Here is a 7,762-nt window from a genome sequence, read left to right as displayed (position 1 = left end):
TTATCTCTCACGTAACAATATGGCTGATCTGGTGGGCTGGATGGTGTCAGAAACCAAGTCTCCAACCATTTTTGAAACCAAGTTACCATTCATTTTTTAGTTTTGCCATTCCCACATGCTGTTGCTTGGTGATATCCAGCCAGCAGGTTAAAAAAAAAAAAAAAAAAAAAAAAAAAGGAAAGGAAAGAGAGGGAAAGCTCCTCGTATTCTTTGAAGTAAATTATTCTGCAAATATTCTGCTTATATTTCATTGGCCCAAACTTAGTCACATCATACCACGTTGAGGTCATCTGAAGTACTAGGCTGAGAAGAAAATAATTTGCATGACATAGTATTGGTTGGCTCCCACACCTGACCCAGAAATCTTAATACAAGGTGTTGGGGAAAGGATCAGAGAGCCAACCTTGGCTTCCATTCGTCTATAGAGCATCATTTTTATAACCAGTGTGAATGCATCTATGGCAGAACATTGATTACAGAAGCAATGAACACAATCACACAATATTTGTTCTCGTGTTGTTGCCTTTTCCATCCAGTTCTAGTAAATTTTCAAGCTCAATTTGCCCATGATTTGTCTCTCAAAATATCCCAGGGAACATTCTTATCATAATTTAACAAGGGTCTGAGTAGTATCTATGTCCTTTTTCCTACCTAATCTTTAATCTACTAGTGGGGATGTCGTTTAGATTTTGGATTGTTGATTGTTTTTTGGTTTTGTTTTTGTAGTATGTTAACATATGTTTATACCAATATTTCTCTTGGATATAACAAATAATAGGTGACTTTAGCAAGGAACTCCAAAATTAGAGTTCATGTTTTTCCTTCTGTAATAATCTAAATAGTTTTTTTAAGGGAAACATCAACATTTTATGGTGTTGAAGACCCAGGTTTCCCCTATGTCGTGCTGTACTATCCCTCGTATGGATTACCTGTTTAGACGAAGATACCTAGCCACTAAGCCAACATTCCAGCTTTTAATAAAGGAGAAAAAGAGAAGATGACACATCTTTCTTACTAAGGGTTAGCCTACAGTGACATACATCTCCTCTCCTCAATCATTGCCTAGATGCTAGCAGTATATCCACCCTAACTGTAATAAACATTGGACAGCTGTGAACAGCTATGAAACATGAGAAAAATCATATTGTTATGATTTAAGGGAGTATAGGTATTAAAGTTACAACAAAAAGCTAAGGAATGTACAGAGTTTTAATAAGTCAAAAGTTAAATAAGAGACTAACTTGAAGAATCAAAATGAATTTTAAATCCAATAGGCTATATTGTTAGTCTTCACCATAGGAACAAGGACACCACTAAGAAACTACAGATCCCTTTAACTTTATTGAAAACCATTTGCAAATTAAATTCAGAGGAAAATGGTTACTTAAATATATAATTGACTTGTATTTTAGGAAATCAGATTTGGCATTTAACTATGTATGTGCACAAACATAAAGTATGGCGCACAACAAAAGAGTATGATAAAAATCTGAACTGAAACAAATGAACTGCTGTATCTATAATTCAGTTTGCCTAAGAAATCTTCCACTCACTCTTCTTCTTTAGGAAGGCCTTTTTTAATATCCTGCAACAGCTGATTGCCTGATTAATGTCCCATAAAATGCATAACTTGCTATTATAAATGACCTGAATTTTGGCAGGAAAAAGAATAGACAATATTATAAGTGAAACACCAGCTATAAATTATCTTTTGCTAGCATTGACTGCAATTTTGACTTGCAAACATCCATAACCCAAAAAACCTTTCCCTTTCGAATGTTTCAAAAAGATTTTTTTCATAGTTTAAACATGGATCAGAATGTGCTGTTTATAATGGACTCTGAAAGATTACATTTGCTTGATACAACAGTAACACAATAGAAATTGTTTCACTTTTCTCTTACTGAAACAAGTGCTTGACACAGGGTAAACATTCTATAAGCATTAGCTATTGTATCTTACAATATCTGTTAAACAGAATCAGGTTATTTTCTAAAAGGATAGAATTAGCTCCTACTTCCTACTTGACATGAATTACTCACAAAATAATTTTAATGTCTATCTTGCCACAGTTCTAAAAGTATTATTTATTTAAGCAAATTAAGCAAAGAAAGCTTACCTTCTGCTACGTAGCTTTCAGTGTAATTAACATAGTCATTGACCCACAATAGTGAATTTAGAACTTTCAAAAAAGACATTTCCTATAGTGAGAAGTAATACAGCTTCTCTGGAACCTGACTACCTCAGTTGGAATTCTGGCTCATCCTCTCACTAATGGTGTGACCTTGGTCACGTTAATATGCCTTTCTGTGACTTGGTTTCCTTGTTGGGAAAATGGGAATATAATTAGTAAATACCTCCCTGTGATAGGGCATATCATGTATTTAGAAGAGATTTTTGTACAAAATAAGAGTTCAATTAAGTGATGCCAACTATTACTGTTACTTATTGTTGTTTCTGTTACTATTATTTCCTTAAAGATTTATCAAAACAATAAAGAAAAGGAAAACATGAAAACATGCCTCTTTAAGTCTAGTAACAGCTTATGTAATTTATTCTTACTTCCAAGAAAATAAAATATTGTCCCTAAATGCAGTTCTTATTAGTCAAAGGCTATCTGTTTAAAATCAAAGTCTTGGTAAACTTGATGTGACAGTTGCCTAACGTGTCAAAACTATTTTCTTTCCTTTTCTGTTTCCTTTTTTTTTTTGTATTGAGCATATAAATGTGACAGAGGGAGCAAGCATGGGAAAGTAGATCATATATCATTTCCTAAAAAGAGGAGTAATCATTAAATAACAACATTCCCTACAAAAAGAAAAAGGGCTATTGGTATCACGACAGGCCAATGGAGATTATAAGAAAAACCATTTCTTGGCCGGCCACAGTGCCTCGCACCTGCAATGCTAGCACTTTGGGAGGCCGAGGTGGGCAGATTGCCTGAGCTCAGGAGTTCAAGACCAGTCTGGGCAACATGGTGAAACCCCATCTCTACCAAAATACAATAAATTAGCCGGGCGTAGTGGCACATGCCTATAGTCCCAGTTACTTGAGAGGCTGAGGCTGGACAACCACTTGAACCCAGGAGGCAGAGGTTGCTGTGAGCTGAGATCACGTCACCGCACTCCAGCCTGGGTGACAGAGCGAGACTCTGTCTCAAAAAAAAAAAAGCCATTTCTCCATTCAGTATATAAACATATCACCCCGAGTCTCCTTTCTCACTTGTGAAAACTGACATTCAGGTCTCTGTGAACTTTTCACACAGTATGTCACAGTGGTAGATGCAGTTGTACTGCCAAATTGGCCAAAGAGTTTTTTTTTTTTTTCCTTTTGACAGATTCTTGCTCTGTCACTGAAGTGCAGTGTGCCGTCTCAGCTTCCGTAACTTGTGCCTCTGGAGTTCAAGCAATTCTCATGTCTCAGCCTCCCAAGTAGCTGGGATTACAGGCGCATGCCACCACACCTGGCTAATTTTCCCGTATTTTTAGTAGAGATGGGGGGTTTCACCATGTTGGGCAGGCTGGTCTCAAACTCCTGGCCAAATGATTCACCTGCCAGAGCCTCCCAAAGGGCAGTAATTACAGGTGTGAGCCACTGTGCCTGGCTCCAAAGAGAGTTTTAACAACAGTAGTAAAATATCTGCTTACATTTTTAAGAAGTGAGGCAATACTTTTTTTTTATTATTCCGCTTAAGTATTAGGAGTACATTACAAAATCTTTTTGTTGCATTACGATACTTAGCCAGATAATTATTTAATAATAATAGCCATGGTTTCTTGAAGAAAAAAGATTCTATTCCCTTCACTTTAGCTGTCTCTTTATATTTTAACAACAAATAACAAGTGTATAAAGCTTACCAACTTCTCTATATGAAATAATGAAAAACACATTTTTATCCTAGTTATTCTACTTAATACGTAAGATTATTCATTGCAATATGGAGAAAATAGAAATCTAATATTTATAACAGTCACATCACATAAAGTCAACTGTAATCCATGAGTTGTCAACATGATGATCAAAATTACATTAATATATTATTGTAGAATATTGCAACTAAATAAGAAATTATAAGTGCATTGATTTTCTTTCTTACAAGGGAAAGATGAGGACACTATCAATCAACAGTTCTTACTTTTTGTATTATTTTCACCCTTACAATTTATCTAAGACTCAACATTTTTCTGAGCTAAATGGAGTCAAAATATTACTAAACTCATTTATATAAACCCTTCATATTAGACATTTTTGTGTGTGAAAATACATGTTAACTTTAGCATTCAGGCATAAAAATATAGAAAGTAAAAAAGACACTCAAAATATATATTTACTTATCCCATTTCAATAGGTTACTACAAATATTTTCCTTTATTACTGAAAATGTAAAAATGTTAATTTTCACAATTAAATTATATGTCTCCTTATATTGTCATAGATTTTTTCCTATTACATAAAGTGAACTTCAGTTTATTGTAAATTTGTTGATTGATAAAGCCCTTAGGAAATATGCTTTATAAGGCATTCTGTATTAAAGCTCAAATCTTCAAAATAACAGAGATTATATTTCTATGGTCAACTTGACTGTGATCCGTACATCTACAGAAGAATATAAGAAGGAAATTATTCTTGTGTTCTTTTGAATGTGCTTTAATTTACCACATTTTCTAATTAGAACAATGTAGCTCATTATTTTGTCTATTGTCATATCTGCCAGAAATCTCAGACCAAAAGAATGCTCAAATTGAATGATTCATTAGATTTAAAATATTGCTCTTTTTGGTTTTTGTTATTTTTCCTGTTGTCTTGCTTCTATTTTGTAGGGTTGTATCTTATTTCTGTTTCAAATATGTGTATCATCAGAAACTCTTTTTGGAAGAATGAATATATTCAGAAAAATATATACATATGTATATATACATTCAGACACACGTATATATGTATGCATACAAATCTGTGTATGTATGTGAACATATATTAAGAGATTAGATAAATGATTCGATATATATATTAATACTGATGTTACAGATTAGATATAAGAAAACTTCTTCCTGCAAAGGACAATATGTATTTTATTTTATTATTTATTTATTTATTCATGCGAGACAGAGTCTCAGTCTCTCACTCAGGCTGGAGTGAAGTGGTGTTATCTTAGCTCACTGCAGACTCCACCTTCCAGGCTCAAGTGATTCTCTTGCTTCAGCCTCCTGAGTACCTGGGATTACAGGTGCATGCCTGGCTGTAATTACACAACTGGCTAATTTTTGTACAGTTTTAGTAGAGATGGGATTTTGCCATGTCGGTCAGTCTGGTCTCAAATTCCTGGCCTCAGGTGATCTGCCTGCCTTGGCCTCCTGAAGTGGTGAGATTACAGGCATGGGTCACCACTCTCGGCCAGCTATATGTATTTTAAATGGCTCGTGGGTTTGTCATAACCGCTCAACTTTGCCTCTGTAATAGATAAGCAGTCATGGATAATATGTAAACAAAAGAGCATGGCTGTGTTTCAGTAAAGCTTTATTTCTGAAAACAAGCAGCAAGCCAGTTTTGGCCTACAGGATGTTGTTTGCAGACCCTGGATATAGATGATAGATTAACTTACATAATGGATAGGGATATATAACAGATCCTGTGTACTCATAAAATACTGTCCTTATTAATATACATTCATCTTCTATTCTGATCTTTCTCGTATTTTATGTTTGCCAAAACGTAAAATAACTATGTATCCAAATCCAGTGAATAGTGGTGTGAATTATCATTACTTATAGGGGCTACATTAATCTCTTCATGAAATTAAAACGTATCCTGTGTAATTGAATAACATTCATATTTATTTATTTTATTCATTTTTTATTCTAAAGCCTTTATTTTGAGACATGATGAAAAAATCTTACAGGTACACATGGAAAGACATGATCACCACTGAGTGAAAACAATCTAACCAAAAAGCCTGAATGCTTGTCAGCTGATGTTGAAGCTGAAATTCTGGGGGTATGACATGCTGCAGGGCTGAAGGGAATGGATAATTAGTATTCCTCTCCTTCCTTCTCACCCTCTCCTTCAACAGAATCCACACTAATCACTTCATAATCCTTCTTAAGGGCAACCATGTCCTCGTGGGCCTCACAAAACTCTCCTTCCTCCATTCCTTCACCTACGGAATAGTGAACAAAGGAACTTGGCATACATCAGGTAAAACTTGTGGTCCAGGTCAGCCCCCACCTCAACAATGGCTGTGATGTTGCTCAGTGTGCACACAGCCCTCTGTCCTTTGGCCAGGTCTCCACCAGGTACCACAGTGGGAAGCTGGTAACTAATGTCAACCTTGAAGCCAGTGGGACAGCAATCCACAAACTGAATGCTGCATTTGGTTTTGATAGTGGCAGTGGCAGTGGCAGCACTGATGTCTTTGGGAACCATATCACCAGGGTGCAAGAGGCAGCAAGTTATGCATTTACCATAGTATGGGTCACATCTTAACATCTGACTGACTGGCTCAGAATAAGCATTTATGATCTCCACTACAGAAAACTGTTCACGGTAGGCTTTCTCAGCAGAGATGACAGGGACACACGTGGCCAGAAGGAAGTGGATGTGGGCGTATGGCACTAGATTGGTCTGGAATTCTGTTAGGTCAATATTCAGGGCTCCATCAAATCTGAAGGAAGCAGTGATAGAGGACACAGTCTGGCTAATGAGATGGTTAACGTTAGTGTAGTTTGGACATTCAATATTGAGCTTTCCAAAAGTGGTCCAAGTCACTTTTGGAAAACTGATTAAATGATAAAAAGGGTTGAGGTGATTTTTCCACCTTTCCTGTATGAACTGTATTATTGGCTAACCAAATGGTAGATGTCATAGATGGCCTCATTGTCTACTGTGAAGGCACAATCTTAGTGCTCTAGGGTGGTGTGGGTGGTGAGGATGGAGTTGTAGAGCTCAACTACTGCCGTGGAAACCTGGAGGATGGGGGTTGCTGGGTAAATGGAGAACTGCAGCTTGGACTTCTTGTTATAAGCAACAGAAAGACATACCATCAGCAGGGAGTTGAACCTAGAACCAGTCTGTTCAACAAAACTGTGTAAAACTAAGAAGCCCTAAAGACCTGTGCACTGGTCAGCCAGCTTGTGAACTCAGTCCAAGATGAGGTCAATGATCTCCTTGTCAATGATGTAGTGGCCTCATGCATAGCCATTGGCAGCATCTTCCTTGTCTGGGATGAGCTTCTCAGGGTGGAAGAGGTGGCTCGTAGGTGTCGGAGTAAACCGTTAATAACTGTGGGTTCCAGGTCTACAAACACGGCCCTGGGCACATGCTTTTCAGTGGTCATCGCTCCCTCGAATTGTCTTGTCACTTGGCATCTGGCCATGGAGCTGGATGCCATGTTCCAGGCAGTAGAGGTACCAGCTGGCATTGCCAGTCTGGACACCAGGCTGGCCAGTGTGGATGGAGATGCACTCACACATAGTGGCTAAGAGTTAGGAGGCTAAGGCGACAGGAGCAGATAACGGGTCCGATGACCGATCCCAACAAGCTAAGAGTTAAGGAAAGTAATGTGCTCAGTAATACTTATAGTTAAACATCTCCTTTAGAATTTGCACATAAAAATGATCAAGGTAAAACTAATGTAAAGTTAAATAGGTCTAGCTATAAAAGATTATGATTAAGACAAAATGTTGAAATCATGAAAAGTGTATGAAAAATAAAACTGTAGTTGGAAATAATAAAACTTTCTGGTGGTTTTGAAGGGGACCACAAGGAA

General features: G+C 36.9%; 1 pseudogene; it reads right to left on the bottom strand.

The window, feature by feature from the left end:
* Window positions 1–6,026: 6,026 nt before the first annotated feature.
* LOC102126851 (tubulin alpha-1B chain-like) lies at window positions 6,027–7,466 on the bottom strand (annotated as a pseudogene).
* Between the last annotated feature and the right edge of the window lie 296 nt (window positions 7,467–7,762).

The sequence above is a fragment of the Macaca fascicularis genome, chromosome 3, assembly GCF_037993035.2.
Source record: "Macaca fascicularis isolate 582-1 chromosome 3, T2T-MFA8v1.1".
Lineage (NCBI taxonomy): Eukaryota > Metazoa > Chordata > Mammalia > Primates > Cercopithecidae > Macaca > Macaca fascicularis.
This window is presented reverse-complemented; position numbering and strand designations above follow the sequence as displayed.